The sequence below is a fragment of the Lissotriton helveticus genome, chromosome 3_2, assembly GCF_964261635.1.
Source record: "Lissotriton helveticus chromosome 3_2, aLisHel1.1, whole genome shotgun sequence".
In the NCBI taxonomy this organism is placed as follows: Eukaryota; Metazoa; Chordata; class Amphibia; order Caudata; family Salamandridae; genus Lissotriton; species Lissotriton helveticus.
The window spans coordinates 260,639,425-260,665,907 of NC_136062.1; positions in this window are offsets into that span (position 1 = coordinate 260,639,425).

The following is a 26,483-nucleotide window of genomic DNA, read 5'->3' on the forward strand; positions in this document are numbered from 1 at the left end:
GGAGCCGTCATGACCACACACGCGATAGGAATGTTCAGCACTGCGGCGGAATTTGCACCGCAGTGATGAGGCTAAAAGCTCTCTTTTGTGGTAGTGTGGGCAAGCAGTTTGAGACTTATCAGAGGGTAATGCTGAGCATTTATCAGCTGTACTGACAGCGGTAATAAATGGGGCACACACTCAAGAATAAATCTGAAATTTAGAAAAATAAGTTATATTTTCATATAAAATTTGTTACCATGAACTTTGCTATCAAGTAGGTACCTTTTCGAATATTGAACTTCACAAGTAAGAAAACAGTTCACCTAAATGTGTCTTTATGCAGCAATGCTCTCCTATGGGTAAAATGCATATGTTGCATACAGTTAATTACAGTTAGTTTCTGGGGGTCTTCTTCTGGACTTTGTGTCGTAGGGAGCTAATGTCCAAAGTACCACCAGCAGTTGCTCGTTACCTGACCTAGGGTATCTGGGTGCAGACAAGCAGGTTGGGGTGGTAGCTTTGTGCGCTACCCCAGTGGAAAGAAGAGAGGGGCACCTAAAATCAGTCTGCAGACGGGGACTTAGGGATAAGTCCATGAGCTCCTAACAGGAGGTTTGGGTCATAAGTGTCCTCGAAGTAAGGGGGCACAGCTGGGATTCGTAGATGCAGAGTAGATAGGTCAGCTGGGCTCTATGTGTCAACAGCCCTCTGGTTGTCGGTCTCCCCGGTTGAGGGTGCAAAATCAGGACAGCTAAGCCCCTCTGGCAGTGGGTCTCTGTGGTCTGATGTCCCTCGACAGGTGCGCGGTCTTGTGCTGTTAGCGTCCTGACTGGACTTAAACAGGCCTTGGTTGCTGCAAGGGGTCCGGTGCCCAGCATATTGGAACTGTGCAGCTCTAGTCAGTCGTGATGTCCTCTCACTCAGTGGGGGGGCAGATCTGACCTTCAGGAGCACAGATATCTCTTCCCGGGGGGCTTCTGCATAGGGCTGGCCAGGTAGCAGCAACACAGTAAAGCGGACTCTGCTTCCTTGGTGCCTGTGGACCGCAGGAGAGTAGCTCCTCTACTCTAACATAGATTGCTGGCAATTTGTGAAGGACCGGCAGTCTACTGGGGTTTTTAGTAGTTGCCCAGCTGCAGGAAGAGTCACTCGGTCACGATTGTCGAGACTGGTGCAGGCAGTCAGGGTTTGGTGTCAAAATTCCACAGCAAGTCTTCAGTTCTCATTTTCTCACTGCTTTTGTTTGTCCTCTTCTTCTGGATCCGTTGAAATATAAGTTCCTGGCATCAGGTGTGCCCCTCAATAATCAATTTAGGGGCATTAAGGAGAGTGACAGGTAATATCCAATGGGCTACCTACCTTGAAGGTGACTGCACCCTCTATATGACCACTTCCTGAGGGAAGTGGGCATAACCCTGACCCATTGATCCTCATTCCACCAAAAACCAGAGGGTGGAATTCTCTTTTTCGTGTTCACATCAGGTGGCCCATCCTTAGGGTGCTACTAGCATGATAGGGAACACGCCTCCTGACTAGCTATGTTTCCCATCTGGGGCCTCAGAGGATGCCATCTCCCAAGACTGGGGGAAGCCAGGTCGCATATCAAAAGCAACAGAGGCCTTTGAAGCCTCCTTCCCTCATATGCTGATTACTTAGTCATCCTGCTTGGAGGAGGTGACAACACCTCCGGCCAGAGCAGGCATTGTTTCTGTTCTCAGAGAGCATGGGCTCTCACCAGCAGGGAGTCAGAAACCTGTATGTGGTGGCAGGCTGGTCTACACCAGTCAGCCCATACACTAGAGGTCGGTAGGTTTTTCAGGGGGCACCTCTAAGGTGCCCTCTGGGTGCAGGTATTAATAAATCCATCACTGGAATCAGTGTAGGCTTAATAATATGAGATGTTTGATACCAAACATCTTTAGTTTCAGGGAGCCATCATGTAAGAATGCAAGCCAATCTGCTCCAGAAGCTTATACCTTAGCTGGTTCATAAATCTCAGATTGGCTTTGTGCCCCTAAGATCTTCCTCTAAAAACATGCAGTTACTGTCTCACATTATCTGAGAATGCCTCAAACTCATTAATGCAGACGATGGTGCAAACATGGGCGCTGACACATAAACGCCTTAATGTCCACACCTTCCTAAACTAAAAGAGCAATAAAACACTTAATAGATGCCAGCCCGATACACTACGAGACCTGGTCCATCAAAGGCATTCTCAAAGTGGACCAATTGTTACAGAATGAGACCTTTAAGTTGTTATTTTCCCTATGAGAAGAATGCCAACTAGACAACTAGATGCTGGCCAGCAACGAAGCTACCTAGAGCTATCCCATTGAGTGCTTAGAACTGCTGCCAGAGCCCCCCTTTCTGTGATCTATGACTATTTGAAACACTGTAGCTCCCACATAGGTGTGATATCGGGGTTGCATAAAACGTTGCTTGAGGAACACCATTTGTGGCCACTCTGGTAATTTCTGCGAAAGAAATGGACTGGCAGATTGGGAAAAGAGTACCCAGACGGTGAACCGGATATAGAACTTGACACCCATGACAGGGCAGACTAAAACTGAGCTTCTAAAAATTCTTGCAGGGTTGTCAGTGGTTACCCTATAACCTGTGAAAGGCTAACCTAAATCATGACTCTGCTTGTTGGCACTGCACCCACCTCCAAAGCAACATCTTGCACCTGGTGTACTTATGCGATTCCCTTCCAGTGTTCCGGGACCAAGTTATTGACACCATGAACGCATTCAATGCTGTGAGCCTGACTACATAGCCGTGGAGCTGATTTTCCTCCACAGCACACTGGAACTTCCTGATATCACTCAACACACCAAACGCTGGATAGACACAGCACTTTCAGGGGCCACAATGGTTGCTCTAAGATGCTGGAAACAATAAACACTACCATCGCACACAGACTGGATGTGAGATATGGCTGTTGCTGCATCCCATGAACAGATCATATATCGGCTACAGGACCAACTGGACATTTTCGGAGACATATGGTCCCCCTTGATTTTTGGCTACATTCATTTCTTCTTCACTCCCCTTTTTTGTCCAAAAGCACTGCTAGGCCCCGATTGAGCAGTATCTAGGGAGAGCATTCTCATGCCAAGGATGGGACCAAGGATGAGGACTTCTCTTCTGATTGCATTCCTCTGTGCTTTCCCGCAGTGTTTCATTTTTGTATAACATATCTACACGGCTAGCATGGACCCAGTCCAGGAACCACCATGCCTGATTGATAGCATATTGTCACTACTTCTTTCTGTTATGTTATGTTATGTTATATTATTTTTATATACCGCAAATCACCAACCCGTCTCTAAGCGCTTCTACAGAAAGTGAGCAAGTCACTAGAGCAGAAATAACTGGCAGCAGCAGATGCAGAGATTATGCAGTTGTTAGTACCTCCCTGAAAAGGAAGGTCTTTAAGAGCTTCCTAAAGATGAACAAAACCGGTTCCTTTCGCAAGTACTCCGGCAGATCATTCCAGACCTGTGGGAGGAGGACAGAGAATCCTCTACCCCCTTTGGATTTAAAGCTATACCTGGATGAAACTAGCCTACAAGCCTCAGATGATCGTAGAACCCGGCCGGGAACATACTTCATCAAGCGATCTTTTACATATTTAGGTGCCTCACCATAAATTGCCTTGCAGGCGCTGCAAAGACCCTTAAACTGCACTCGCTGTTTAATGGGCAACCAGTGCAATTTATGTAACAGAGGGGTGGCTTGTGCCCTCCTAGGGAGTCCAAAAATGAGCCTAGCCGCATCATTCTGTACAACCTGCAGTCTCCTGAGGAGCTTCTGGGGAAGGCCGAGGTAAAGGCCATTCCCATAATCCAGCTGAGAGATGACAGTGGCGGAAACAATTGACTGCAGTGCAGATGTGGATAGGTTAGGAACAAGTTTCTGTAACTCCCTAAGTACACCCGTACAAATTCCTACAACAGAGGAGACCTGACAAGACATAGACAATTCCGAATCATTTTTCAGCCCCAAGCTTTTTACCGCCGGGACTGGTACTGGGACCACTCCCAATTCTGAGGGCCAAAAAAGATCACACCAAGGGCTATTATTTGTTGGAATAATAAGCACCTCGGTTTTATCCGGGTTTATTTTCAAAGAATTGGCTGCCATCAAATTGATAGTGAACCTGAGCAGATTTTTTTACTGACTCCTGTGCCTGACAGGAGTTATTAAGCCGGACAAGAAGTAGAGTGTCATCAGCATAATTAAATACCTGACAATCCATAAAGGTCAAGGCCTCCACCAAGGGTTGCAAGTAGATGTTGAAAAGAAACGGAGATAATGCAGAGCCCTGAGGTACTCCGCAGGACAGGGAGCCCTGATCCGACAGCTGCTCACCCGGCTGAACTCTCTGAGTGCGATCCGACAGAAAAGACCTTAGCCATTGATGTACTTGCCCCTTTATACCCAGGTTCTTAAGACGGTTCAGCAGTATGTTATGGCTGACCGTGTTGAATGTCGCTGAGAGATCTGATAAAATCAGGGCACTCGGCTGTTTACAATCAGCCCTAACTCTGAGCTCTGCAAAAAACACAGTTGATGGACAGAATGTAGAACAATGTCATACATTCACCCCAGTACAAGGATCTGGGCCTAAATCCATCGTTTTTTTGCACTCCAGACCACCCTGGGTTAGACACTGGCTATATGCAAATCAGCTCTGACCCTGTGCCTCATGGGAACAGTCCAGTCCGAACTACCAAGCCATGTCTTTCCCAGACCGGAATCAAGCATCCAAGGACCGGTTTCTGGCTATCAGCCTTCATCAGCCTGGATAGCTTGACTCCAGTGGTGTGGAGAGCCTGGGACTCCCTTTTGTACCGCTTTTGGCCGCCATAAGTGTGGCAGGGTATGCTCAGACGTGAGTCCCTTGCTCACTTTGCCACTGGATTCAAGCAAGCCGGGCTGAAGACGGAGGGAATGCCAGAAACCGGTCCTCGGAAGCTTGTTTCCGGTCCAGGGAAGACATGGCTTGGCAGTTCGGGCTGGACTGTTCCCATGAGGCACAGGGTCAGACTGATTTGCATATAGCCATGTCTGAACTGGGGTGGCAGAGTGGGCTAAAGAACGGTGATGGATTAAACTCAGATCTTTTGACTGGGTGTGAGTGTTTGATTGATTCAGATGCTCCGTCCATCACCACCCCCTTTTGTACCGCTAACTCTGAGCTCGTCCAGGACGGACACCATCACTAGCTCTGTGCTATGATGAGCTCTGAAACCTGCCTGTCTATTATGGAGCCGTTGATGATCTTCCAAATATCTTGCAAGTATTTTCAATACATGCTGCTCCAAGATTTTTGCTAGAAGGGGCGCTGTGAGATAGGCCTATAGTTTTTTTGGGCCAAAGTATCCGCACCAGGCTTTTTCAGCAAGGGCGTAACTCTAGCTTCCTTCGGGTTAGTTGGTACATAACCCAAATCTAAAGAGTCATTGAGTAATCCCCAAACCTGCTTTTCCAACCCAGGAAGAGCCATTTGAAAAAACCTTGGGGGACAAGGGTCAGCTCGGGAACCTGATTTAGTGTGCTTTACTAGTGCTACCAACGTAGCTGAATCAAGACTAGGGGATTTAGACAACTGACTGGTAGGACAGGTGGGGCTAGTCTGGTCCAGGGAACTGAAGTCAATAGGAGTTCTAGTGATTTCCAAAATGATGTCTGTGACATTCTGGAGAAAAAACTCCTGAAAGGCATCCCAGTTTGGGGATTCGATTGTGGACTACCTCTCAACTTTTTGACTCAACTCCTTCAAGATGGCAAAGGTCTCTTATTGTATATTCCTGCCAAAGCAATTCTTCCTTCATAATATTCTGCTTTCCTAACTAGGATAGCTGATTTGTAAGTAGCAAAAAGAACTTTATAAGTTTTTAACTCTGCTGGCTCATAACTATGTCTTAACTGCCTCTCAGCTTGGCGAAGAAGTTCGTTCTTTTCCCGTAATGTATCATCAAACCATGGGGCCCCCTTTCCTTTATCTCTAACCCTTTCTTTTCGTTCTGGTGCCACTATATCAATGGCTTGCTGTAAGCAAGTAAAGAAGGCTTCACTTTTGTAATCCAAATTATCCTCTCCCACCTCAGTGGAAGGGATTGAGTGTAACGTAGCTATTAGATGATCTGCCTCAATATTTTTCCAGCTTCTAACCTTCCTTCCCAAAGGTGGGGGCTGTGGTAGTTGACTATCACTTGGGACCCAACATCTTAACAGTGAATGATCCGACCAGGCACAGGGGCTGATATCAGTTATCTGTGACCGCGGCTGTGAAGACCAAATTAGATCTAAAGTGTGGCCTTTTACGTGACTGGAACTATTAACCAGTTGCTTCAGGTCCATCGAGAGCATAGTAGTCTCACATAGACCCGCTGCAGGCTCTCTCTGCATCTTGTCCCAGTGATAATTAAAATCCCCCACTACTAGGAGACGTTTATATCTGGAACATAAGTCAGTAGTGAGCTCCCAAAAAAATTCATTGAAACCAGGGGTGGGCCTAGGGGGCCGATAAACTACCATAAGTACAATGCAGGAGGACTTCACGGAAATTTTTATCCCCAAAACATCCACATTGTCACAACTTTCTGCCATTATTTTTGTAACCCTAAGGCTCTTGTTAAAAAGGAAAGCCACCCCCCTCCCCTGGAGTCCCCTGATCTATTATGCCACAGATCATCACATTCCATTGGAAGGGCTGCAACAATATCAGGGGTAGAAGTATCCCCAACCATGTTTCCGTAAGTGCCAAAATGTCTATATCTCCATCTCGCAGCAAGGAGAAAACTTCAAGATGGTGCTTCTGCAAGGAGCGAGGGTTAAGCACCGCTACCTTCAGACCACATGCAGTGGGGACATGAGTCTGTCCCTGAGTCCTCAAAGACCCTTCAGCCTCTATACTGTTAGGCCTCAGTACATTTTCAACCAACAGCCTTGCCTGCACATTCTCCTCTAGCAAATAGTTATCCGAATTAAGAGACCGTAGTGTTTCTGTTGCATAAATCAGCGGAAGAGCAGGGGTTCTGGCCCCTGGTCCCTGACGGGCACAGACGGGTTTGCCTTTGGCGTGCCTTCGGCGCACCGCCGGCGCGCCCTCCGGGCACGTCTGCTGCGCGTCGGCCCCATCAGCTGGTTTTAAAGCAGCAGCGGTGGACTAGAACGCGACCAAAAATGGCGGTGCGAACTATGCAGCCAGAAGTGAGTGAAAGGTAGCTGCAACCGTCACCCTGAGCTCCCTCCACACAATCAGCACTCTAGAGCTGCGGTGGACCGGGTTAAGTGATCGGAATGCGGCAGATGAATAATGCCCCCAGCAGTTCAAGTAAATCGAGTTGAAAGTGCCCTCAAGAGATTTTAGAAGCAACTATTTATAGTGCTCAAACGATTTCCAAAACAATTTCCAACAACAGATGACACAAGGAAACAAATTAAATTGATGATTTTTTTTAAAGTGCACAAGCATGCAAGCCGCCAGCGTGCTCCGCTTTCCGGCGCTACCTGTGCTTCTCTATTCTACTTTTCTTACTTCTCTTGAACACTGTCTGCTTGTCTGGCTGCTCTTGTACATCCTCTCTCTCCTCGTACCATGCGTTTTGGACGTTGCAGTCTGTTTTATACTACTGTGCTCATGTAAATCCTTGCTTGTATTTTGTGTTTGAAATGAAAAAGTAATGAAGAAATGTTTGAGGAAAAAGTATTCATTAAGTTGTACTTCTCCAGCGCCCTCCAGTCCTCTGTGATGCAGTCTTGCAATCAACTGTCCTGTAGTTCCTATGTTTGAAGTCACCAGTTCTTTCAGCCACAGTCCTGGCTTGTTGCTTCACAAACTTAACTCTGCACCTCCAGTGCAGCACAATCGTAAAGCTCTACCTGCTGGCAGTTTAATCAGGGCTTTTTTATGCCATTGTGACTTTTTAGGTCTCGGCCTATTCCATTCCGCAAGGAATGAATAGGACGAGTCTATTGTGGTGAAACTAAGAGTTAAACCAAAGCGGTTTTCCACGAGTGCATGAGTTCTCGTGACCGCGCTTTTATCCGAGCCGCCTGCCTCCGAGAGCTTTAAATTAAAGCCATCTGTTGCTTCCCGAGCGCACTCGGCCTCACTTCTCCTCCCCCTAATTAACACACAATTCTAGCACGGCCGCGAGGCCGTGCTTCAAAGGGATCCACTCCCCCGCACCTAAAAGCTTCTGTCGGCGATGTTCTTTCATTCACAACTTGTTATATATCGCCAGAAGAAGTGACATCGCTGCGGGGGCGCCTTAATTAAAGTATTTTTGCAATTGAGCTTTTGTCTGTTAAGTCTAGTGTGGACAGGCCTTGGGTAATTTTGAGATAGTAGCGAGGCACTGAATATTGTGAACATGGCCCATTTTGTACTAATTAGGAATGCGGTCTGGCTTATGCATGCCCTTTCTGGCGTGGCCCTGTATGTGGGTGTGTTGAATACAGAGTTGTTGCCATCATTGGAATTTTCACTGCCAGACCCATTTTTTTGTGTGCGTGTTTGTTTTCTTTAAGGGCGCCCGAATTGTCTTCATCTTTCACAGTTCTTTGCGTGCGCTCTTGGTTTACTTTAATAACGGTGAAATAAAACAAAAAATGTGTTCAGCTGCCTCCTCCTTTAGCGATTTTGCATTACTCTTATTGCTAACACCCCTCCCCACCCCCTCAAACAGCACACCTTAGCCTAAACACAGGTCGCGATATCCTGCAGAGGTATTCCTTTAATCTAACTGGCGCCACCTACATTTACGTGGATGAAAGGCCGAAACAATTCACAGAATCAACTGTCGGTGGCTTTCCCTCGCTTGCAGCCACATGTCCCAGCCGCCCGCTGACTGGCAAGAGCAGGATTTGTGATCATTTGTTTCCTTCACTTTGTGTGTGGCCTAACTTAGCACAACTGCCAGCGATCACACAGTTATTCCGTGGCTTTGTTTGTACCGGTGCCATAACGTTCCCAAAAATGCAGACTAAATTTTTTGAATGAATACCACAAATAAATGTTTTGGCAGGAAATTACCCGTTACATCTTCTTAATGCATATTGAAATTGCTCTTACTAATTTTTCTATAGCGCAAACTCGACCTGAAGGTAGGTTTGGGAAATATTTCATGAATGCATTACGTGCATCCATATGTCCCAGCCGCCCGCTGACAGGCACGGGCAGGATTTGTGATCATGAAATATGCACAGTGGCACAAAAAAGTAGGCTGACAGAAATAAAGAGCCTCAGTCATATGGCTTTATTTACCTCCTTTATGTCGCCAAGGCATGTGCTAATGACAGGCTTTCTGACAGCTCAGCCAACATCAGACAAGCACGCCCGAATTGTCTTCATCTTTTACAGTTGTTTGCGTGTGTTTTACAAATTTGTCAAATTTGTCAACTCCCGAGGTCAATCGCCCCTTCTCTGAATAGAAGCCGTCTTTGCAGTGGCTTTCAGAGCCACAGAGAGGCAGACACATAATTCTATTACATTTTCAGGGCTATTTTTACATGCTGGCTGCCCCTCTTCTTCCCGTTGGCTCACTGCACAAGTGTTACTGGGACAGAGAGGGGGCACAGCATAGACAAAGGGGTCACCTCCACCTCCCAAGTGGACAATAGCAACTGCATCGCGGTCCGCCATGAGTGTATTTAACATGGACAGCAATGTTGTGGGGGCTTCGTGCAGGCCTCCAGATGTGGCAGCCCCACTCTGCTGCCATTCAGTGCCGATGCGATAGACTCCTGGCTCCCAACGGGGGGGAGCAGCTTAACTTCTAAAGTCACCACCTGTTGTGTCCCCACGGCAGCTTCCTCTGTGATAAAACTGCAGGATCAAAGGCAAGTTTTTGTAAAACCTCTTTCTGCAGACCGGCCAGTCTTCCGCTCTGTGAAAGCCGCGGGGTCTCCTTTAATTGTCCACAGACAGCTGCCGAGGTGAAACTCGTCATATCGGTTTATTTCCAAAGCCCTACTTCCTTCCTTCCGGCAGCTGTGGGGTGCAGCCAATAATGTGCCGTGGCTCCTCACACTTTTCAACTCCTTTGAATGTATATAAAGCAATACCTGGTCGATAATTAATAGTGCAATGTCCAGTGGCTCTCAATATTAAAGTATTTTACTTAGCTAAAAGGTGGTTTTAAATAAAGACATGTTGCCCCGTGGAATGGATTACAGGTAGGAGACAGAGGTGAGTGGTGAGTGGCTTACCTTTGTTTAAGCAATTTGTGCATGGTTTTGCCACACACACACACAACCACGCACACATACCCACACACACACACCCACACAAACAACCCCATACACACACAACCCCACACACACAACCCCACACACACAACCACACACACACACACACACACAACAACAACCACACACACACACAACCACACACACACACAACCACACGCACACACACACAACCACACACACGCAACCCCACAAACACACAACCACACCCCAGGATAGCAAAACATAGCATAGCAAAACAAAACATAGCATAGCATAACAAAACATAGCATAGCATAACAAAACATAGTATAGCATAACGACACACAAAAAACATAGCATAACAAAACACAACAAGACATAGCATAGCACAACAAAACATAGCATAGCAAAACAAAACATAGCATAACAAAGCATAGCATAACAAAACACAACAAAACATAGCACAGCATCCCAAACATAGCATAATAAAACACAACAAAACATAACATTACAAAACATAGCATAACAAAACATAACAAAACACAACAACACAAGCATAACTAAACATAGCAAAACACAACAAAGCATAGCATAGCTTAACAAAACACAACATATCATAGCATACCAAAACATAGCATATCAAACACAACAAATCATAGCATAGCAAAACAAAGCATAGCATAATAAAACACAACAAAACATAGCATAGCATAACAAAACATAGCATAGCATAACAAAACATAGCAAAACATAGCATAGCAAAACATAGCATAGCATAATAAATCAAAGCATACGATAGCAAAGCATAGCATAGCATAACAAAACAAAACATAGGATAACAAAACATAACATAACATAAAAAACATAGCATAAAAAAACACAACACATAGCATAACAAAACAGGAAAACACAACAAAACGTAGCATAGCTTAACAAAACGCAACATATAGCATAGCAAAACATAGCGTAGCATATCAAACACAACAAAACATAGCATAACAAAACATAGCATAGCATAACAAAGCATAGCATAACAAAGCATAGCAAAACATAGCATAGCAAAACATAGCATAGCAAAACATAGCATAACAAAACATAGCATAACAAAACACAGCATAGCATAACAAATCAAAGCATAGGATAGCAAAACATAGCATAGCAAAACATAGGATAGCAAAACAAAACATAGCATACAGCATCACCCAGCACCACCACAGCATCACTCAGGGGCACCACAACATCACTATGCTCTTCCACAGAATCACTGAACCCCACTGCATCACTTGTCGCCACCACAACATCATTCGGCTCCACCACAGCATCAATCTGTGCAACCATTCAACAACAGCTGGGTAAAATATGTTCTCTCAATGTTTCAAGCTTTATGACAAATGTCACAAAAAGATGTCAAGATTTCACTTCTGTTCTTGAATTTTCGTCACAATAAAATACACTGAAAATAATCTTCACAAAAGTTATTTACAAAAGTTTAAGCTATTGCCATTATCAATTACAATAACTTTTATTTAAGTATACAATATTAAAAAAATTAAAAGCCATTGTTATTTGTAATATCAATACATGTAAGTCACGTAAATACAACACATATTGCATTACAAATGCTATAGGTGTCACATTTGTGAAAGTTATAACTATTGGCATTGTAAATAACAATGCTACTAATTTCGCTATTTTCAAAACCAACACATAAAAATAAAATGTGTCATTTACAATACCAATAGCTCAAACTTTCCTAATGCGAGACCTATTGCATTGCATTTAGGTGTTTAGTCATGCAACAGTTGATGCTGTTGTACCAACGATATTGTGCTGCATAACTAAATACTTATAAGGTCCCAAAGCCGAGACCTATTGGCCATGCCAATGCTTGTTCCTCCTGCTGCTATCTGGGACTGTTTTTCAAACAGCATGTCTCTTCCTCAACCTATTTCACTCCGAGGGCAGCCAGTATAACTTTTGGAGAAAAAAATCACCCTTGCTTCATGAGGGTTAAAGATCAGCGCCTACATCTATAGTTTGAAAGGGTAGAGCCTCATGACAAGTGCCCCGGTAATCCTAATGGTAACTGCTTCTACTATAGAGATTACAAGCCATGGGAACACCTGGGTCTGGTGTTTTTTGACCTGACTCTACACCTGCTTGAACCCCGAGTCCCGTATGCTATTCCATAAAAAAAAGTAACTGAAGCCTGTGATATCGATTAATCTGGGGCCTATTACAAGGCTGTTTTCTGGATCTCTTTTTATGACCCTCTTGTTGAATTAGGGAAAATTTTGCAGAACTTCAACACAGGCGCGGCCGGCACAGGTAAGAGCGGTGAGGTGGTGGGGGGGGGGGGGGGTGGTGCGAAGTTGACAGACGACATGATAGGTAAAATTAAATTTAAAAAATTAATTAAATCACTTAAATTTCGCTCACTACATTCCTGACTTAGCGATGCAATGGGCGCAAGGTATGTAGTTTTATTGATTTATTATTTAATTTTACCTATCCTAACGCCGGTCGAACTCCCCTTACCCTGCCCCGCCGCTCTTACCTGTGTCGGCCGCACCTGCTTCAACGTGTTAACGGCTACCTATTTTAGGCCGCTTTAAACTGAAACATGCACTATTCTGCTCCATAGTACTGCTGTTACAGGTATGTCTACAGTCGCAATTATTCAAGTGATCGTATAATAATGGTGTCCTGGACAAGAGGTTCATTAAACAGACAAACAAACTTTTTCCTTCCCACGCTGTACATCCTCCTTTTAATTATTAATTCCGTAAACAGCAACTTCTATTCTAGGCTAGTTATAAATGAGTCAATAAGGTCATCTGATATGAAATACCCACGCTACCAGAGCTAAGGCAACAAAGTAACTATCGAATTACATTTCCCAAAACCAACTCCAGGATGCATTTTAAGAGGAATTAATTTAGATTCCAAAATAAAAAGTAGACACATATGAATTGCAAACACTGCACATCCTCAGTCTCTGACAGCAGAACTTCTTCTCATGACCCAACGGTGCAATGTGGACAATTTTCAACACTACCATATACAAGAAAAAAGAACATAATCCTAAAACAACCTACATTTCAATGAAAAATTAGATATTTTTCTACTTTGGAACATAGTTTTGGCTACTGATTTTTTTTCTATAAACAACACTTGTTCAGTGAGGTTTCTCAAACGTGCCGAGCCATGCAACATTTCAGATTACTATGGAAAGTGAAACCCCTTTCCAATTTGCCAGGTGTCGTCAAGTTACCCACAAGTGATGGCAAGACTCCTAAAGGCACATTGCACTCCTTTGCCAATGCATGATCTCATTGCCATCCAAAATGGAAATTCAAGCCCTGGCACTCCATAGCTACCAGACTGCCGCAAACCAAAATAACGCTTAATTCAGGTTGGCTTTCTGCTTTAATGTACGTTTACGGTGGAAAATGTTTGATGGTGTCACGGCAAACCTTTAGAAAACATATGAAACTTGGCTTTCACCTTTAAGTTTTCGTAAATTAAGATAACTATGAATTTACTAATGTTACTTTTTGTTAAATTAATGTTTTGTGGTTCTTTGCAGTATCAATGTGAATAATGGAATATCTTCCCATATGGGATGAGGGTTTTCTTGTAGGAGTATGGTGGAACAGATGCCTGACTAGTTCCAGATTTGTTGTCCTCCATTTATTTTCTTCTGATAGTTGAAGGAGATGCATGAGGCAACACTAAACTTGAACTCAATTGCACCAGTCGGCCTTGGACGGGCACAAAATGTGTACATGCAGATTCTCTTCGAAGCGGAACTGTTTACCTGCATAATTCTGACACACTCGATTTTGCTCAGTTACTGTTTTTCAATTGGGAAACTTTTTTTACTTCTGAGGAGAACATTGTACTTATAGCCTTTTGAATAGATGGATGTTACTCCTCATTCCCTTACTGCCTTTAACAAGAATACATCTACTCCTGTTTTCAATAGTGAGAAGTTTCCTGCAAGGTGTATGTGAATTCCACACATTTTTTAAGTCTGTGGCTATTCACCTAATTTTGCAGGTTATCTTTCCTAGAAGTCCTACCTGTAATAGTCAGCGGTCTAGATGCCGCTGTGTCAATCAATCAATCAATCAATCAGTACATTTATAGAGCGCACTACTCACCCGTGAGGGTTTCAAAGCGCTGAGGGAGGGTGGGGGGGGGGGGGGTGCTGCTACTGCTCGAACAGCCAGGTTTTGAGGTGTCTCCTGAAGGTGAGAAGGTCTTGGGTCAGTCGAAGGTGGGTGGGGAGGGAGTTCCAGGTCATGGCGGTGAGGTAGGAGAAAGATCTGCCTCCAGTTGTTGTTCTTCTGGAGAATGGTACGGTGGCGAGGGCGACGCTGGCTGAGCAGAGTTGGCGAGTCGGGGTGTAGAATGAGAGGCGTTTGTTGAGTATCGGGGTCCGGCGTTGTGGAGCGCTTTGTGTGCGTGGGTGAGGAGCTTGAACGTGATCCTCTTGTTGACGGGGAGCCAGTGCAGGTCTCTCAGGTGGGTGGTGATGTGGCTGTGGCGGGGGATGTCCAGGATGAGGCGTCCAGAGGCATTCTGTATGCGTTGTAGTCTTTTCTGTATGTTGGCCGTTGTCCCTGCATAGAGTGCGTTGCCATAGTCGAACCGGCTTGTGACGAGGGCTTGGATGACAGTCCTTCTTGTTTACGTGGGGATCCATTTGAAGATCTTTCGTAGCATGCAGAGGGTGTTGAAGCAGGAGCAGGAGATGGCGTTGACTTGCTTGGTCATAGTGAGCGATGAGTCCAGGACGAATCCAAGGTTGCGTGCGTGGTCGGTAGGAGTCGGTGCTGTGCCCAGGGCAGCGTGCCACCAGGTAGCTGTAGCTGCACCACATCCGCAGGCCAGGCATGGCCTGCGGGGATGTAATAAAAGGGAGCGCCCTCTCGTGGGTGGCACTTCCGAATCCCAACACCAGTGTGGCCTGAGTTACTGCACGCCAAGCGTTGGCTCCCCGCGCATGCTGCAAGATAGAATTGCCACCAAGACTCACCCATTACACTACCCATGATGCTAAACTTGAGAATGAAGTAAATATGCCATTCAGGTAGATTGCAGCATTCATAAATTGATGTTTGACATGTATACATGCTCAGAGGAAGTGGATCAATATTTAACCTGCACTTCATTAAGAGTCTGATTGTTTTTTTCCCCCCAACAAACGTTGCTCCTTCAGATGTAAGACTAGCGTTATTTGCAATTGAATATAATAATAACATGGGGATGATTCACAAATACGTAAGTGTGACCTGGCACAGGGCCGGTCCTAGAACTTCTGGGGCCCCGGGCGAAAAGGAAGATGTGAGGCCCCCCTAATTTCCATGTAACATCCAGTCACGGCCGGCATGATGCACGGGTGGGGGGTCTCGTGGGGGTTCGCTGTAATTTATACCTTGCAGTTTGCATGCAGCTGTTAGATGACAGTTAATAGCTCATTGTTCAATGTTAGGATTTTGACTTATAAACTGCAAGTAACAATAGCATCTCTCTGACAAAAGCAATAACCCATTAGCCTATTTAAATCATGTGGATTTAGTGATCTGCATGGTACATGTTCTTTGCAGCAGGCACATTAACCCTCTGCGCTACCTTTTAAAGAAGTCAAAACTTCCACTTGACAAAACTCCATCTCTCTCTAGGAAGAACATTAATCATCGGAGTATTCATGACATTTTTATTGTGGCCAAAATTGTTGGAGGCCAAGAAGGAGTCAACAAGTGCTTTTAGAAACATAATATACTCGCAAACATGACGCCCCCACCCGAAGTCAGCACTCAGTGCGATCTCATAGGTCGAACCGCCCTAGAGCCTTCCTGCTCAAGGGTCCTATGACCTCAATGACAGAGTCACTAGGGTGTGCTGCTTCGAAGGCCTGCCCAAAAGACTCAAGTTGAGCTTCAATAAGGGTTGTAATGGACAGGCCTTCAAGTTTAACCCACACTTGCCACCGCTATGGTCCACCTGCTGGTGCTCAGACACCATTCTTCTAAGGTCTTTCGGGGCCTACTAAATGTGCTCTCTTGGGAGAGTGGTCTGGTGGACTGGTCATGAAGGCTGAACCTGGTTCCCCAGTTCCAAATTTGGCAGCTCTGACCATAGTGCCACATCCTCTCCCTTACTGAACACCATACTGCCCCACTGGGAGAAACTCGCACTGCCTTCAACTACAAATCCAATTGCGCCCCGCTATAAACACCTGGAGGCGACCCAATTCAAATTAGGCACTAGACAAGAGAAATATGCTGCCTAAAAAAAATGACAACATCCTGTAAAAAGCAAACACTCATGAAGAAGGTAAGATTAATTAAAAGCATGTGAAATGTAAGCAGGAACAACATGGTTACCTTAACCCTTTTGCACTTATTCAGAAATCAATGAGTGCTTTTGCATGAAAAGTTAAGGCCATGGCTACAGGGCCGTAAGGGGCCAGTTTCAATGTCCATTGCTTATATCCTGACAAAACGTAAGCAATATAGTTCAAAAAGACCACATTCGAGAATACAGAGCCTCGGCATGCGTTTTGTTTTCCAATCCGCCCATCAAACAGGTATTGCAGTACATCCAGGAATGGTGCACTTCCAAACCCAGGGAAAACAATGCTGTTCAGAGAAAGACAAGAAATCAAAAGTAGTGCTTCACTGGCAAACTCTGTAAAGTGGCACTAATGTGTTTTGGGTGTGAATAAAATCAATCTGGCCCCTTTTCGACCCACTCTGTCTTGCTTTAGTTATTTTTTACATTTTTAACCTTTTATTTCTCTCCATCCCAATGCTGCATACAGGTTGGAAGTGAAAAATGTCAGAAAAAAGACGACCTTTCCAGCAACAGTTTTCATTTTTTGGATTCATTTCACTGGAGAACAAATAAAGGAGTACTGGCTTCAAGGCCCAGGGAAAGGGGCCCCCACACCTGGACCTTGCAGCTTTCTATAGTGCTTAGAGGCCCAGGGAAAGGGGGCCCCCTCCCCTGGGCCTTTGAAGCAGTGAGTCATTTCGTAAAACACTGCCCTAGCACTGGCAGTTCTACATATATTAAGTTAACAAAAGCTAGTTGATCTGGCTGCTCCCTCCTCCCCTCACCCACCTCCCTTACCTGTGTCCGGCTGGTCCTGGAAACAAAAGGGGCCTTCTGTCACCTGGCAACAAAATGCAGAAAGGGAATGGCCAGTACTTAACACAGGTGCTCCCCCGCCCCTGACACTGTGATGCTGGCCAGCTGCTCTGCATCCCCCCCTCCCCCCCCGCACCCCCAGGAATGCCAACACGCCACGATTAGCAAGGTCGACTCCAGCCTTGCATGTGTATTGTATTGTGATTGTGCGGGGAGTGGGCCCAGCAGGAGCAGATGGGCAATCTGTGAAAGTGTGGCCTTTCACAGTGAAGCGGTGGTGGCCCCCTGTCTTGCAGCCGAGTGCGAGGTCCTGGGCAGCTGCACACACTGCCCATGCCTAGCGCCGGCCCTGACCTGGCACCTACGGAGTGTGAACGTTGCATAATTTATTAACGTAAGAGGGATCTGTGTGCACATGGGTATGAAGCTCCAAACAAAGCACAATACAAATAAAACATTAGAAGTTATGCAGAACAGTGACAATTTCCAGGAGAGTATCAGAAGAGTGGTCTATTAAATGCAGTGTAACTTACACAAAGATGCACACAGATGTAATTTCTGACTAAGTGAGATTGTCATAGTGTTAACGCGGGATTACTGGTTACTAGTTACCTTACCAGATCCCAAACCAAGTCGACTGGATCGTTGGTACCTGTCATTGAGTAAAAGGCAATCTAACAATAGGTCAATCAATTAAGAACTTACACCACTCTAAATGACCACTGACCAGGATTAAGTTTCAAAAATTTAATATAAAACCAAAGATAACTGAAGATACAAACTTCTTAAGATGAGATTCAAAAGGTATACTGGTATCACTATGAACATAAATTCTTTGAATAATCTGAGTCTACAAAACAGAATAATGAGTACAAGTTCGAAAATCATTAGGTTTGCAAGAATCGATATAAGTTGCAACCTAAGAGTCATTACAGAAAAGAAAATTCAGGTTAGTCTGTCCCTACACTAGACTAAGTGACATCCCTACTTAACAAGATCTTTTTACCCCAAAAGGTGTCAGCCGTGGTGACTTCCTAAGAAGATCACGCACTTCTCTTTGTCTCTTCTCTGATAATGGGTCTCTCCTGATCAGCCTATCTGCCTACCCATCCGCTTCCTTAGGCTCCCAGAATCATCTGCTCTGCTCTCCTCCCGGGTCGCTTTCCCTAATACAAAATCACATTTCCGATAGGAACGCCCCTTGGGACGCCCCTCACGTGGTACATCTTTGCGCGGTAAACTCCATGATGGTACTCTTCAAGACCCTCGTTAAAGTTGACCTTGGTTCCCAGGCTTCTTCTTCAGTGCGCCGGTACCCCCTGAAATTCCTGAAGACTCCTACAGGCCTGCGCCAAGCGCCACTGAACAAAGCTCCATTCATTTCGACTGATTAGGACCCCTCGCACCTGCATACAGGCCGTCCTACAGTGGGCCTCAAATTCCAGGCTCCACCATATCTATAGGTCGTAAAGCATATGTAAAGCTCTGTACTTGGCGCCTCTCGACTTCTCCTCTAACGAGCACATTGCAGATCAAAGGAACATCATTATCAGTTCGAGCCTACTTGATTTACATGAAGCGGGTCCCTGCACTCTGAAAACATTTAACTTGATTTAAACAGCATTCTTAACTAACATACGTTTCTAAAAGCAACACATCTATAAAGCATATATTTCAATACTAAATTCGATAATACATTTTGGAAGAACCACGTTAACACCACCTCACATTATTTTAGCAGCACGTTTAGATTTTCTGTGAATTGCCATGAGGCCTACACAATTTAACTGGTTTGCAAGGTTCCACTTAACTCTTACATGATTCCTTTAACATGAGAACGTGAGGTTTTCATATTCATTCCAACAATTCTACATTAGTCTCACACTGCTATGATCATTGTTACCCTACTTGAACACTCTATACATTTCACTACTGAATATAAGACACTCTGGTGCAAGGTATATGTTAACTAACTACGTGCTTGTAAATATGGTGCACTTATACATTTTTTTCTCAGACTAGTGCTCTCTCAGTCCCCCCTTTGATGACCTTCAGGGGTCATCACTATCAAACACCATCACAAAAATGTAGAACCCTTCAAAGTGAAGTCGTGGCAGTACCACTTCTTTTCATTGTCTCCAATGCCTTCAGACTCTTATATTGCGTATCTTGCATCGCTGTCAACCTTTTCTCCTGTTCTCTCATAGATCTCTGCAACCTGTTTGCTTTATACCATTGATACAAACGCACCAATCCCCACAAAGTGATTACACAAATCACAATTATGATGATGGGTTTCAGTATGTACCAAACGATGCCCTTTCCTAGGTTGGCAAACCAACCTCCAACTTTACCCATTCCATGACCTACTTTTTCCCACACGTTCACTTTTGTCAGATCCTCAATTTCGTGGTGAATTGCAGTGATGTTTCGTATGTATTTTTCTAGAGGTTTTGAATTGTCCGGAATGTAAGTGCAGCATTCCTGGACCTTCAAAGCCTTACAGACTCCGCCCTCTTTGGCTAACAGAAAGTCTAGAGCAAGTCGGTTCTGAAGAACCATTGCCCTTATCGATTGCATCTCACCCTCCACCAGCATTAATGATCTAGCAGTACTGGCAGATAACCTATCTACGACTGTAGCCAATCTCCTAATTTTGATGTCATTCAGTATCACTCCCAAGATAGGGAATGCAGCACCGAATACATCCCCAATTACTTCTGCTGCACCTAGCCCTCTCTTCCCTCTAGTTGGTATTCCTCTCTTTATCGTTTCCAAATTCTCAACATGATATATTTTGGGGAAGACAATTGCTAGATAGCATGATCCGTACCAATTATCTGGTAGCTTCACATAGGCATTTCTTCCACATACAAAATATACATTTGGAATTGCTTGCATCTCTTTCAGAAAATCTTTGGAGTAGTACTCCAATTGAAAAGCATGTTCACAACTGACTTGTCCCACATACAGATTCTCATAATAGGAGTAACTCCTGTGAATGCACAGTTTCCCCCATTTCTCCTTGTCTAAAGCAATTGGACCAAAGCTACCCTTTCTTTGATGTATCCTTTCTTCCTTGGTCCAATCTGTTTCCCATTGTCCTGAAGCCTTTAGAATCTTGTGCCTCCTGTATCTAGTATCTACCTGCCCTATAAACTTTTTCTCAATTTCTGACACTTGACAAGTCAGATTATTTCTTCGGGCATGTGAAGTATCTAACGTTTTCCATGGAATGAACCATTTGTGTAATCTGTCTTCGCTCTTGTAATAGTCCCACTTGTTCAGATGCTTGTAATTTGGGACCTCTGGCAATGTCGAGTCAAAGTTCGAGAAATAATACTCGAACCGCTCTCGTCCATAGAATATGCTTAACAATAAACTACATGTAATTCCATATGTCAATGGAAGATGATGGTATCTTATACCCTCCTCCACAGAAGCTGGTAATTGCATACAAACGTAGCAATTCTTCGCCTCCATGACATCAATGTATTCGTAAAGCAATTTGGCATAAGCATTTGACCTGAAGTTCCCCTGTGATTCATCTGTATGTAACCTCTTAATTTCCGCGTCTAACAAAACTTTGTCTTTATCATTGATGTTTCCCTTATGATTAACAGTGATTGTTCTCTGTGTTGACACTCCCTTGACTTCCTTGACTGCAGTTGCATCTCTCTCATGTCCCACTATGTATGAGACAGTAACCACTAAAACTATAAGTGAAATCACCACCCCTAAAAGTGTGCCAACTATACATTTTGCCCTGCGGTTCGGGTTCCCAGCCTCCATGGTCTCAAACAGTGTAGCTTTGGTGTTCTTCTATCTCCAACGTCTCCTTTTTTTTTTCCAAAAATGTCTCTCTTTTGAACACCTGGAAGCTGACAGTTTACTCCGCAAACAACATTAGAGTCCTGAAAATAGACAACCCTAGCCCTTCTCCATCCTCTAAAGGGAGGTCCCTACCATTTTTCTTCTTCCACTCGGCACTAGGTTATCTTGCAGCAATATTTACAATTCCTTTTCAAAAGTCTTTTATCAATCAGAATCTATGAATGTTGCAAGGAGTGACACTACGTCTTCATAAATGTCCATACGAAGAAGGATTCCCTCAAATATTGGGCAGTTCTCACAACAACACGGAAATTCGACTGTCTCTAGGATTATTCTCCTTATTTCACTCTGGACAAGTGGACGAACAAAATGAAGAGTTAAGGTCTTTTCAATCTCCACTCCTGGTACTATCAATTCTACATCCACAGTTACAAAGGGGTCCGTTCTGACCAAGATCACCTTCTTCACCTTCCCGGTTCTGCGCCCCTTTGAAGACATTTGCAACAAGGTATTAATCCAAGACAATGAGTGTTCCAAGAACTTCCACTACTCGCTCAAGCATTTCCAGTCGAAGAAGAGTTCCCTCCAACACTGGATATCGTGAACAGCAAACCGGAAAATCAACTGTCTCTAAAATCAATTTTCTTATTCCGCTCAGGAGAGGAGGATAGACGATGTTGAGTGTCAGCAACCTTTCGGCCTCCGCTCCTGGTAGCAGGAATCTTATTTGCACTGTGATGATCGGATCAGTTCTGATCAGGCTCACTTCCCTGATCCTCCCGGTTCTGTGTCCCACGGACATCTGCAACGAGGTAGGTCCAATCAGGAGTAGAGTACCTTCTGCTAGGCACTCGCACCCTCCTTGATCTTCTAGGACCTTCCTCGGCTTGATCCTGGGTATCTTCTTCTGGATCCGAGTCTTCGGATATAGGAGCAAGCGTTTCTTCCTGAGCCGACCTTAAACTTAGCCTCCTTCTTCTTTCCGGCCAAGTGGCAGCTCCAAGCCTTGTTCTCCTATTTCTCGTCCTCACACTCGGTTCTTGATCGCTCTGGTACTGATCTGTGTCTGAGTCGTATTCACTGCAGCTCTCTCCTTCAGTTGCGTCTTCAGTCTCACTGCCGTCCTGTCTCCTCTCCTCTTCTGGATCCGATGCGTTCCCAACTTCTTCCGACACCCCCTCAGCTGATCCGATCCCCTCTTGTGACTCTTCTTCCACGACTGAACTTTCATCTGGGATAGGAGCTGTTTCTTCTAGAGGTGCTGGAACTCTTCGAGTATGGGATGCATGGATCCAATTTGGCAGCCCTCCGCACTTCACCGCGGTGTTCGTGATCAGGATTACCTGAAAGGGCCCACGTCAGCGTACATCTAGGCAGTTCTTCCGGACGTGCTTCTTGACCAGCACCCAATCCCCTGGGTTCAGATCATGACACAGATTCCTTGATGCTGGAACTTCAGCCGCATGCACCTGAAGGGACACAGAATGGATGGCGTCAGACAGTCCCTTACAATAATCCAAGATCAGATCATCTGTAATATTCAATAGGGCAGCAGTTGGAACCGTGGGAAGTCTCATGGCCCTCCCCATCAGAATCTCGTGTGGAGAGAGACCTGTCCTCCTGTCAGGTGTGCTGCGCATGCTCATGAGCACTAAAGGAAGAGCATCTGGCCAACTCAAAGATGTGGATGCACAAACTTTAGCCAATCTATTCTTCAGAGTGCCGTTTACTTGTTCCACAATCCCTGAGGCTTCTGGTCGATAACTACAATGCAGTTTCTGATCGATCTTTAATGTGGAGCACAACATCTTTACTATTTCGCTGTTAAAATGTTTTCCTCTGTCCGATTCCAGAGAGGCAGGCACCCCGAAGCGCGGTATTAGCTCCCTGAGCAACAATTTAGCTACTGTGAGTGTATCGCACCTACGTGTAGGGTACGCTTCAACCCATCTGGAAAATATACATACAACCACCAACACATACCTAAGGTGGTTAACTCTTGGCATTTCAATAAAGTCTAATTGCATTCTATTGAAAGGCCCCCCCCGACCTCCCAATGTGACTCAGTGTGACTGGTGTCCTTTTGCCTACGTTCAGTTGTTGGCAGGTAACACATCGCTTGCATACTGATTCTGCTGCTATTCTAAATTTAGGGCAATACCAAGTCTGCCTAAACACTCTCATCATAGCGTCTCTTCCTAGGTGTACTGGACCATGTATTTCTCTTGCCATGGGATTAGCTAATTCTTCAGGTAACACAGCCCTCCCATCTGCTGAAACCCAAAAATCCATTTCACTTCGCACACAACCTGCTATTTCCCATGCCTTTTTCTCAGTTTCCGGTGCGTTCTCCTGCATTACCCTTAAATCTTCCCAGGTATCCACGGTCTCTAACATCATGCTTAATTCTGTCTTTTCTTCAGCACCATCAATTTCCACTTTTGAGAAAGAATAATTTTGTTCCGCACAATAGCGTGCGACCTCATCAGCGTACCTGTTGCCTTGTGATACAAAATCTGTATTCTTAGTATGAGCTACACATTTTACTATTGCTATGGCAACTGGACCTTGTAATGCTTCTAACAACAATCGCACAAATTCTCCATTTCGAATGGGCGAACCAGAGGAGGTCATGTAACCTCTCTGAGACCACAACTGCCCGAAATCGTGAACCACACCGAAACCATATTGGCTGTCGGTGTATATGGTGACTCTCTTTCCGTTTCCTGCTATGCAGGCACGAGTTAGGGCAATAATTTCTGCTACCTGTGCGGAATGTACTCCTTCCAGGCAAGCGGCTTCCACAACTCCAGTAATGGTACAAACAGCATAGGCTGCTCTCAACCGACCAGTATCGTCTCTTAAACATGAGCCATCGACAAAGTAAATCTCATCAGGGTCAGACAACGGCTCATCCACAATATCTGGTCTGGGTTTCGTGCATAGTTCAGTCACATCAAGGCAATCGTGGTCTTCACATCCTTCGCCTTCTATTACAGTAGGTAATGGCATCAAAGTAGCAGGATTCAAGACAGAGCATCTCCTGAGGGTCACGTTCTCCGCGGCAAGGATAACTTGCTCGTAGCGCGTGAGCCTGCTATTGGTCAGATGCTGTGTCTTCGTCCTGGTCATTAACAATTCTACAGAATGCGGTACATACACCACTAACGGGTGTCCCATCACTATACTCTCACTCCTTTCAATGCTGACACCCGTTGCAGCAACGGATTTGAGACATCCGGGCAACGCTGCGGCTACCGGATCTAATGTAGCTGAAAAGTATGCAACTGGTCTACGGGCATTTCCGTGGGTCTGTGCCAAGACTGACAAAGCACATCCCTCCCTCTCACAGCAATAGAGTGAAAATTATTTCTCGTAGTCGGGCATCCCCAGAGCCGGAGCACGACACAAGTCGTCTCTCAGCTGCAAGAACGCCACTAGGCATTCGTCGTCCCATGGTATCGGATCACTCACCTCCTTGTGCGTCAGTTTCTGTAAGGGTTTTGCTTTCAGTGAAAAGTTAACTATCCACTGTCGACAATAACCAACCATTCCTAGAAACATCCGAACTTCTCTCTGTGTCGTAGGCGCATTCATCTTCATTATCGCCTCAATCCTCTCTGGGGACACCTTGCGTTTTCCCTTTTCTAACCGGTGCCCCAAATACTGTGCTTCTGTCAGACAATACTGCAACTTGCTCGGAGATACCTTATGTCCATTTTCAGCTAAATGGTTCAATAAGGCAATGGAATCTACTTTACAAGCTTCCTCAGTCTCTGACGCAACAAGTAGGTCATCTATGTACTGGACCAGAACCGAATTCTGTGGCAGTACTAGATTTTCGAGATTCTTCTTCAACAACTGGTTGAAGATAGATGGGCTGTCTGTGAATCCTTGTGGGATTCGACACCATGTTAAAACGCGATCTTCCATTTTAAAAGCGAAAAGATATCTGCTCTCTTCATCCAATGGGATTGAAAAGAAGGCCTGGCAAAGATCTATCACTGTGAACCATTCTGCTTGACATGGTATTTGAAACAGTATCACTGATGGATTCGGTACCACTGGACAACATGAAACGACTATATTGTTAATTTTTCGTAAATCCTGAACTATCCTGAACTTCCCGCTAGGTTTCTGCAAACCCATAATCGGGGAGTTACAAGGACTACCCACGATTTCTTTCAGTATTCCCTGTTGAATCATTGACTCGATCACAGGTTTTATTCCTGCAATCGTTTCCTGTGACAATTTATATTGAGGCGTTCTTGGAAACTCGGCATTTGGCTTTACCATTATTTTTACTGGTTCTACCCCTTTAATCAATCCTATTTCTTCTCCTGTGAAATCCCATACCTCTGACGCTACTGCATCTCTTAAGTCTTGGGGAAGATCTTCTACTGTCAGAGTAGGATATAGTTCTACACAGGATTTTGAATTGGCTACCTTGAAAGTAGCATCATCGTCTGTAGTCTGTACCTCCACTCCTTGCGGGGTGCAGTATATTGTGCAGTTCAATTTGCACAGCAAATCCCTTCCTAACAGACATACAGGACTCGAATCACAAACCACAAACTGATGTTCGTTCATATGGTTTCCTATCTTCACAGACACTGGTTCTGTCAAGGGACTAGTCAGCCTTTTGTTTGCGACTCCTACCACCTGAATTGTTTCCCCTGACATCGGCAAGTCTGGAACCACCGCTGATCTCAGAGTTGATCGAGTAGCTCCAGTATCCACTAAGAACGTTGTAGGACACCCTGCCACTTCTGCCTCAACAAACGGCCCTCTCTGATCCACCTCTAGGACTGCCCCAAGGGTACAGTCCTCTTCTCTACTCACACGTTGTCCTGTCAGTGGATCAATATAATAACACTTTTCTTCCTCGATAAAGAGAGGCATTTGTTTAAAGACCTTTCCCCCTGACGCTATTTTCGGGGCCTGTGGGAACTGAGCTCTCGGAGCTGAAGTCCCCCCTTTGACCCCCTTGCTTCCTGGGACTGTTGCCTTTTGAGCTGGAACCTCTTGAACTTGCTCCTCTAATTCCAGCTCTCCATTTTCAGGGTTAAAGGGACACTCGCGTCGCCAATGTCCCACCTGGTGACACAAATGGCACTTTGTCGTTTTCTTTAAAGTGGCAAAGTCTACCCTAGGTCTCTGGCCTTCTTCATTATCCTTGTTCTGACCATTTGGCTTTCGTCCCATCCCCTGCTTCTGTTGTCCACCCTTCCCTGCTGACTGCATCTGCACTACCATCAACTTCTCCTTTAGATTCTTTG